The 10,048-nt window shown below is 57.7% G+C and overlaps 1 protein-coding gene across 1 annotated transcript in view; it reads left to right on the forward strand.

Annotated features, from left to right (window-relative positions):
• Window positions 1-10,048, forward strand: part of lingo1b (leucine rich repeat and Ig domain containing 1b) — a 130,221-nt gene that overhangs the window by 41,978 nt on the left and 78,195 nt on the right. The window lies entirely within an intron of this gene.

Here is a 10,048-nt window from a genome sequence, read left to right on the forward strand (position 1 = left end):
AAATATGAACAGAAAATGATTTTATTGGCAATGGACTGGCAGAATTGTTAACGAGGCAGCTGTTAGGCCGGTCCGACGCTATATCCTTTTATTTCCCGGTAGTTGGTTTTGCTGGATTGGGATGGAAAAATGAAAGTGAGCAGTTCTTCTTTGAGCTTTTAAAAACGTTTTTTTTTATGATAGGATGTCCATAAAACACATAATTGCTCGGGAAATGACAACACATCACCTTTTATTCCACATCAGAGCAACGTGATAAAAAAACAAAACAAAAAACAGGGTAAGACTCGTCACTTTAAGGGGAATGTTTGAAAGTAGTAATCACAGTTCGCGAGCCACAGCCATGATGAGCCACGGCCGCCATGATGAGCCACGGCCGCCGTGATGAGCCACGGCCGCCATGATGAGCCACGGCCATGATGAGCCACGGCCGCCATGATGAGCCACGGCCATGATGAGCCACGGCCATGATGAGCCACGGCCATGATGAGCCACGGCCATGATGAGCCACGGCCGCCATGATGAGCCACGGCCATGATGAGCCACGGCCGCCATGATGAGCCACGGCCGCCATGATGAGCCACGGCCGCCATGATGAGCCACGGCCATGATGAGCCACGGCCATGATGAGCCACGGCCATGATGAGCCACGGCCGCCATGATGAGCCACGGCCATGATGAGCCACGGCCATGATGAGCCACGGCCATGATGAGCCACGGCCGCCATGATGAGCCACGGCCGCCATGATGAGCCACGGCCGCCATGATGAGCCACGGCCGCCATGATGAGCCACGGCCATGATGAGCCACGGCCGCCATGATGAGCCACGGCCATGATGAGCCGTCGCGGGGGGAATTGAGCCGCCGCTGCTGCGTGTGCACTAAACGAACGCGTGGTCAGGCAAAGCAAAGCGCTGATGTGTGGGCTTTATGTGCACCTCTTTGAGTAATTGGTGCCTGGTGAAAGGGGCTCCGGTTGCGCCGGGGCCGGGGCCGCAGAAGCCGTGGGCAGCTGCTTGCGACGCTCAAGCCCCATTAGTGAGCGGCGCAGCGGGCAGGAGAGGCCAAAACAAACAGCCCGAGCAGAACAAAAAAAGGCTTTTCATTTGTGTGTCTCGCACGCTCCCCGAGACTCAGAGGAGGAACTGGTTTAGAAATAAAAGGTTATCTTATAGGTTGAATATAGAGAGGCGTTCACGCCTCGTCCCGAACACGCATCGTCCCGAACACGTCTCATCCCGAACACACCTCGTCCCGAACACGCCTCGTCCCGAACACGCCTCGTCCCGAACACGCCTCGTCCCGAACACGCCTCGTCCCGAACACGCCTCCTCATCCCAAACACGCATCGTCCCGAACACGCCCCATCCCGAACACACCTCCTCATCCCGAACACACCTCCTCATCCCGAACACACCTCGTCCCGAACACGCCTCGTCCCGAACAAGCCTCCTCGTCCCGAACACGCCTCGTCTCGAACACGCCTCATCCCGAACACACCTCGTCCCGAACACGCATCGTCCCGAACACACCTCCTCGTCCCGAGCACACCTCGTCCCGAACACGCCTCCTCATCCCGAACACGCATCGTCCCGAACACGCCTCATCCCGAACACACCTCCTCATCCCGAACACGCATCGTCCCGAACACGCCTCATCCCGAACACACCTCGTCCCAAACACGCCTCGTCCCGAACACGCATCGTTCCGAACACGCCTCGTCCCGAACACGCCTCCTCGTCCCGAACACGCCTTGTCTCGAACACGCCTCATCATGAACACACCTCGTCCCGAACACGCATCGTCCCAAACACGCCTCCTCGTCCCGAACACGCCTCGTCCCGAACACCCCTCCTCGTCCCGAACATGCCTCCTCGTCCCAAAAACGCCTCCTCGTCCCGAACACGCCTCGTCCCGAACACGCATCGTCCCGAACACGCATCGTCCCGAACACGTCTCATCCCGAACACACCTCGTCCCGAACACACCTCTTCGTCCCGAACATGCCTCATCCCGAACACACCTCGTCCCGAACACGCCTCGTCCCGAACACGCATCGTTCCGAACACGCCTCGTCCCGAACACACCTCCTCGTCCCGAACACGCCTTGTCTCGAACACGCCTCATCACGAACACACCTCGTCCCGAACACGCATCGTCCCAAACACGCCTCCTCGTCCCGAACACGCCTCGTCCCGAACACCCCTCCTCGTCCCGAACATGCCTCCTCGTCCCAAAAACGCCTCCTCGTCCCGAACACGCCTCGTCCCGAACACGCATCGTCCCGAACACGCATCGTCCCGAACACGTCTCATCCCGAACACACCTCGTCCCGAACACACCTCTTCGTCCCGAACACGCCTCGTCCCGAACACGCCTCGTCTCGAACACACCTCGTCCCGAACACGCCTCCTCATCCCGAACACGCATCGTCCCGAACACGCCCCATCCCAAACACACCTCCTCATCCCGAACACACCTCGTCTCGAACACGCCTCATCCCGTACACACCTCGTCCCGAACACGCCTCGTCCCGAACACCCCTCCTCGTCCCGAACATGCCTCCTCGTCCCAAAAACGCTTCCTCGTCCCGAACACGCCTCGTCCCGAACACGCATCGTCCCGAACATGCATCGTCCCGAACACGTCTCATCCCGAACACACCTCATCCCGAACACACCTCCTCACCCCGAACACGCCTCGTCCCGAACACGCCTCGTCTCGAACACACCTCGTCCCGAACACGCCTCCTCATCCCGAACACGCATCGTCCCGAACACGCCCCATCCCGAACACACCTCCTCGTCCCGAACACGCATCGTCCCGGACACGCATCGTCCCGAACACGTCTCATCCCGAACACACCTCGTCCCGAACACGCCTCCTCGTCCCGAACACGCCTCGTCCCGAACACGCCTCGTCTCGAACACACCTCGTCCCGAACACGCCTCCTCATCCCGAACACGCATTGTCCCGAACACGCCCCATCCCAAACACACCTCCTCATCCCGAACACACCTCGTCTCGAACACGCCTCATCCCGAACACACCTCGTCCCGAACACGCCTCATCCCGAACAAGCCTCCTCGTCCCGAACGCGCCTCGTCACGAACACACCTCGTCCCGAACACACCTCGTCCCGAACACGCCTCGTCCCGAACACGCCTCGTCCCGAACACGCCTCGTCCCGAACACGCCTCCTCATCCCAAACACGCATCGTCCCGAACACGCCCCATCCCGAACACACCTCCTCATCCCGAACACACCTCCTCATCCCGAACACACCTCGTCCCGAACACGCCTCGTCCCGAACAAGCCTCCTCGTCCCGAACACGCCTCGTCTCGAACACGCCTCATCCCGAACACACCTCGTCCCGAACACGCATCGTCCCGAACACACCTCCTCGTCCCGAGCACACCTCGTCCCGAACACGCCTCCTCATCCCGAACACGCATCGTCCCGAACACGCCTCATCCCGAACACACCTCCTCATCCCGAACACGCATCGTCCCGAACACGCCTCATCCCGAACACACCTCGTCCCGAACACGCCTCGTCCCGAACACGCATCGTTCCGAACACGCCTCGTCCCGAACACGCCTCCTCGTCCCAAACACGCCTTGTCTCGAACACGCCTCATCACGAACACACCTCGTCCCGAACACGCATCGTCCCAAACACGCCTCCTCGTCCCGAACACGCCTCGTCCCGAACACCCCTCCTCGTCCCGAACACGCCTCCTCGTCCCAAAAACGCCTCCTCGTCCCGAACACGCCTCGTCCCGAACACGCATCGTCCCGAACACGCATCGTCCCGAACACGTCTCATCCCGAACACACCTCGTCCCGAACACACCTCTTCGTCCCGAACATGCCTCATCCCGAACACACCTCGTCCCGAACACGCCTCGTCCCGAACACGCATCGTTCCGAACACGCCTCGTCCCGAACACGCCTCCTCGTCCCGAACACGCCTTGTCTCGAACACGCCTCATCACGAACACACCTCGTCCCGAACACGCATCGTCCCAAACACGCCTCCTCGTCCCGAACACGCCTCGTCCCGAACACCCCTCCTCGTCCCGAACATGCCTCCTCGTCCCAAAAACGCCTCCTCGTCCCGAACACGCCTCGTCCCGAACACGCATCGTCCCGAACACGCATCGTCCCGAACACGTCTCATCCCGAACACACCTCGTCCCGAACACACCTCTTCGTCCCGAACACGCCTCGTCCCGAACACGCCTCGTCTCGAACACACCTCGTCCCGAACACGCCTCCTCATCCCGAACACGCATCGTCCCGAACACGCCCCATCCCAAACACACCTCCTCATCCCGAACACACCTCGTCTCGAACACGCCTCATCCCGTACACACCTCGTCCCGAACACGCCTCGTCCCGAACACCCCTCCTCGTCCCGAACATGCCTCCTCGTCCCAAAAACGCTTCCTCGTCCCGAACACGCCTCGTCCCGAACACGCATCGTCCCGAACACGCATCGTCCCGAACACGTCTCATCCCGAACACACCTCATCCCGAACACACCTCCTCACCCCGAACACGCCTCGTCCCGAACACGCCTCGTCTCGAACACACCTCGTCCCGAACACGCCTCCTCATCCCGAACACGCATCGTCCCGAACACGCCCCATCCCGAACACACCTCCTCGTCCCGAACACGCATCGTCCCGGACACGCATCGTCCCGAACACGTCTCATCCCGAACACACCTCGTCCCGAACACGCCTCCTCGTCCCGAACACGCCTCGTCCCGAACACGCCTCGTCTCGAACACACCTCGTCCCGAACACGCCTCCTCATCCCGAACACGCATTGTCCCGAACACGCCCCATCCCAAACACACCTCCTCATCCCGAACACACCTCGTCTCGAACACGCCTCATCCCGAACACACCTCGTCCCGAACACGCCTCATCCCGAACAAGCCTCCTCGTCCCGAACGCGCCTCGTCACGAACACACCTCGTCCCGAACACACCTCGTCCCGGACACGCCTCCTCGTCCCGAACACGCCTCGTCCCGAACACGCCTCGTCTCGAACACGCCTCGTCTCGAACACACCTCGTCCCGAACACACCTCATCCCGAACAAGCCTCCTCGTCCCGAACGCGCCTCGTCACGAACACACCTCGTCCCGAACACACCTCGTCCCGAACACGCCTCCTCGTCCCGAACACGCCTCGTCCCGAACACGCCTCGTCTCGAACACACCTCGTCCCGAACACGCCTCCTCATCCCGAACACGCATCGTCCCGAACACGCCCCATCCCGAACACACCTCCTCGTCCCGAACACGCATCGTCCCGGACACGCATCGTCCCGAACACGTCTCATCCCGAACACACCTCGTCCCGAACACGCCTCCTCGTCCCGAACACGCCTCGTCCCGAACACGCCTCGTCTCGAACACACCTCGTCCCGAACACGCCTCCTCATCCCGAACACGCATTGTCCCGAACACGCCCCATCCCAAACACACCTCCTCATCCCGAACACACCTCGTCTCGAACACGCCTCATCCCGAACACACCTCGTCCCGAACACGCCTCATCCCGAACAAGCCTCCTCGTCCCGAACGCGCCTCGTCACGAACACACCTCGTCCCGAACACACCTCGTCCCGGACACGCCTCCTCGTCCCGAACACGCCTCGTCCCGAACACGCCTCGTCTCGAACACACCTCGTCCCGAACACACCTCATCCCGAACAAGCCTCCTCGTCCCGAACGCGCCTCGTCACGAACACACCTCGTCCCGAACACACCTCGTCCCGAACACGCCTCCTCGTCCCGAACACGCCTCGTCCCGAACACGCCTCATCCCGAACACACCTCGTCTCGAACACGCCTCATCCCGAACACACCTCGTCCCGAACACGCCTCATCCCGAACAAGCCTCCTCGTCCCGAACGCGCCTCGTCACGAACACACCTCGTCCCGAACACACCTCGTCCCGAACACGCATCGTCCCAAACACGCCTCCTCGTCCCGAACACGCCTCCTCATCCCGAACACGCATCATCCCAAACACGCCTCCTCGTCCCGAACACACCTCCTCATCCCGAACACGCATCGTCCCGAACATGCCTCATCCCGAACACACCTCGTCCCGAACACGCCTCGTCCCGAACACGCATCGTCCCGAACACGCCTCGTCCCGAACACGCCTCCTCGTCCCGAACACGCCTTGTCTCGAACACGCCTCATCACCAACACACCTCGTCCCGAACACGCATCGTCCCGAACACGCCTCCTCGTCCCGAACACGCCTCGTCCCAAAAACGCCTCCTCGTCCCGAACACGCCTCGTCCCGAACACGCATCGTCCCGAACACGCATCGTCCCGAACATGCCTCGTCCCGAACACGCCTCGTCCCAAACACGCCTCCTCGTCCCGAACACGCCTCCTCGTCCCGAACACGCCTCGTCCCGAACACGTATCGTCCCGAACACGCCTCGTCCCGAACACGCCTCGTCCCGAACACGTATCGTCCCGAACACGCTAAAGCATAAACACACACAACATTCTGTATCTGTATCTGTTCTTCTGAATCGATTTGACAATAAATCGTGCTCTGAGCAGCAGCACATATGCCGGGCCACAAATGCCGGGCCCCGTGCAGCCGACCTCAGCACCGTGAGATCGATTCGCTGCCATGTCAAATTAGCTGAATGTCCTGCCTTTCCCTCAACCCCCATTCCACTCTTTCATCCCGTTCGGTCCCTCAGCCCAGTGTTTGTACGTTGTTATACCGCGACGTGCTTCAACTACTTATCTGAACTCAACAAACATAACACTATGGTTATCCATCTTTTATAAGAGACAATAGAAATCCGGGAATGTGCCTTTACTGCACTATGAACCAAGACGAGGGGGCGTTTCTGCTCTGGCACACTGTTCTAAAGGAGTCAGACTGCAGAGGGCGCTGTTTCTCCCGTGCCAAAGACTGCGTAAACCCTCCGACAAAGCAACGTCACATGACTCTTCTGAAAAAAATAGCAGACAAGCAGTCAAAATATGTCAAGGTATGGCAACAAACAAACAAACAAACAAATACACACGCAAACAAACAAACAAACAAACAAACAGTAACTAACTGACTAACAAAAACAGAATTTGGATGAACAGTGACGTTGGAAAGGGCACTTTTACTGAATATAGTTGGATAAATATGTACATAACTGTTTCTATCTTAACGTTTCCACAAGAAACTGTTAAATTGAGACCAAATCTACTCAAAATAAGTCTTCTATTCGATTTGTGCCGTTCTGCACATGGACGATCAGCGGTGGAAAACGAAGTGGCCGAGGAGCGAACTCGTCCCTTTGTGGTTTCGAGGAACAGTCGTCTGAAAAGGTAGCACGCCCCCGAATACAAAGACCGCACGATATAAAATGAGCAACGCTAGCAACGACTCCGCGGCGCCGGGCGGTCAAGCTGACGACAGCGTTCGGCACAAAAACAACGACGCGTGCGAATCTTTGCGGCAATTAGTCCGCGGACGGTCTAAAGCGCGGAACGCCGCCGATAGTGCACGATTTCAATGTCGTGTTTTATGCGCGGAAAGAAAGAAGAATGAAATGTTCGAAGCGCTCTACAATTGCGACCATTCAAATTGTGGTTTCGATGTCACTATTAATCTCTCAGACAAACCTTTTCAAAAGCCTGATGAAGTTGTGAGGGCGGAGCTTTAAACGAGCAGTCTTCCGTCGTCGTCGTTGGATGGAGATGTGTTTTCCGTACTGAAACGAGATAAGCTTTATTGATCGGGCAGAGGGACAGTTCGCCCGGCTCCAGCGGCTCACAGGCAGCTCGGTTTATTATGGCGCTATGGCAACGGCTGAACGAGCCCGTGACAATGGGCCCTTCTGCTGTTTGCTCGATGAAAGCGGCATCTGCGCCTCTGTCCGCCGTTTCTTTTTCGTCTCGTGCTCTTCTGCTCGGGAAAAGGCCGAGCGCTCATGTACGGCGTGAAAGCGATAGCGTGCGGTGACATCACGCCGGTGGAGGCCGCGCCCGTCGTAAAACACACACAGCCCGACGCGGTTTGAGATGGACTGAAACAAGTGATGAAAAGGTGCAAATAGTTGAAAACTGAACAGATCTTTGTGTGCGACGCTTTTTTGCATTCACACACGAGTGCAAGGGCTGATACATAAAAAAATGACCTTTCCTTTTACGTAAATTGACAGCTTTTACTCCATTATTTTAAACCTTGAAGCTGTGAATAAATGCGGTGCACTTTGGCTTATCGTACATTGTTTCCGACGTGGCTTTTTATTCGCGCTTCACGCCGCGGACGGTAAATAGAACTGAACTTTAACGAGACATTTGCAGGAGACTGGTATTATAAGCGTTCATGGTCGTGCTAAAAGGTGTGCGCAGGCAACGCCAGCTCGTGTCATCTGAGAGGGATTTGTTCCAGCTCATCTGTTGTAGGTCCAGCTAAATCCCTTCGTTATGAGCAGATTTCGTTAACGTCCAAACAACAGAGCTTCAGACAGAGCAGTGTCTCCGGTTACTTTATTGACCCAGACAAGCCTGTTATACGCACAAAAATGAATACCTTGACTATTATTTGGGATTATTCCATGACATTGAGTCAGATCTGCCTGTAACTGTATCATAAACGTGAATGGACCGTAAGAAACACACTTATGACTGCAGAATATAACTTTGAACTCCTTTTGAATGCATTTTGACCCTTTTTTCCACCATAACATTAATTTTCGATGCATTCAAAACGACTATTTCCACACAAATTTTCTTGTTAAATTGAACTAAACTGATACGACAAACATTATGATAAAGACTTTAAGCTTACGAGTAATTTCCACTGCAGCCCTCTTCTTCCTTCACCTCATCTGTGGAATCAAGACGTCACCGCGGCTACGCCGAGACGAGCTTTTCACGCCGCACCTGTCCCAAACGTTCCGAAATCACCCCAGATGTCGCTGTAACCAAAGGTTTAAAGATCCCGTGGTAATCAAAATCGTCATTTCTGCTGTTTTTAACCGTGTTAGAACGTTCCCAAAAATATCTGCTGCTTTGTTTGTCGCCACGTCTGACGAGTCCTTCACGCTCAGGACGGATTCTTCTCCAGAGCTGGAAGGGAAATGTCAATCCAAATCCACTGCTTTATACCTTTAAAGTCCGTGCAATGTACAAGTCATCTGGTTTTAAGGTTGTGGGGCAGGCTGTGCACATATGGGGCAGGCTGTGCACATGTGGGGCAGGCTGTGCACATGCGGGGCAGGCTGTGCACATGCGGGGCAGGCTGTGCACATGCGGGGCAGGCTGTGCACATGTGGGGCAGGTTGTGCACATGCGGGGCAGGCTGTGCACATGCGGGGCAGGCTGTACACATGCGGGGCAGGCTGTGCACATGTGGGGCAGGCTGTGCACATGCGGGGCAGGCTGTGCACATGTGGGGCAGGCTGTGCACATGCGGGGCAGGCTGTGCACATGTGGGGCAGGCTGTGCACATGCGGGGCAGGCTGTGCACATGTGGGGCAGGTTGTGCACATGCGGGGCAGGTTGTACACATGCGGGGCAGGCTGTGCACACGCGGGGCAGGTTGTGCACATGCGGGGCAAGTTGTGCACATGCGGGGCAAGTTGTGCACATGTAGGGCAGGCCTTGCACATGCGGGGCAGGCTGTGCACACGTGGGGCAGGCTGTGCACAAGCGGGGCAGGCTGTGCACTCGCGGGGCAGGTTGTGCACATGCGGGGCAGGTTGTGCACATGCGGGGCAGGCTGTGCACACGCAGGGCAGGTTGTGCACGTGCGGGGCAGGCTGTGCACATATGGGGCAGGTTGTGCACATACGGGGCAGGCTGTGCACACGTGGGGCAGGCCTTGCACATGTGGGGCAGGCTGTGCACATGTGGGGCAGGCTGTGCGCATATGGGGCAGGCTGTGCACATGCGGGGCAGGCTGTGCACACGTGGGGCAGGCTGTGCACATTTGGGGCAGGCTGTGCACATGTGGGGCAGGCTGTGCACACGTGGGGCAGGCTGTGCACA

This window comes from Eucyclogobius newberryi, unplaced genomic scaffold (assembly GCF_026437365.1).
Source record: "Eucyclogobius newberryi isolate DKJ021-1_F unplaced genomic scaffold, fEucNew1.0.hap1 SCAF_5, whole genome shotgun sequence".
Classification (NCBI taxonomy): domain Eukaryota; kingdom Metazoa; phylum Chordata; class Actinopteri; order Gobiiformes; family Gobiidae; genus Eucyclogobius; species Eucyclogobius newberryi.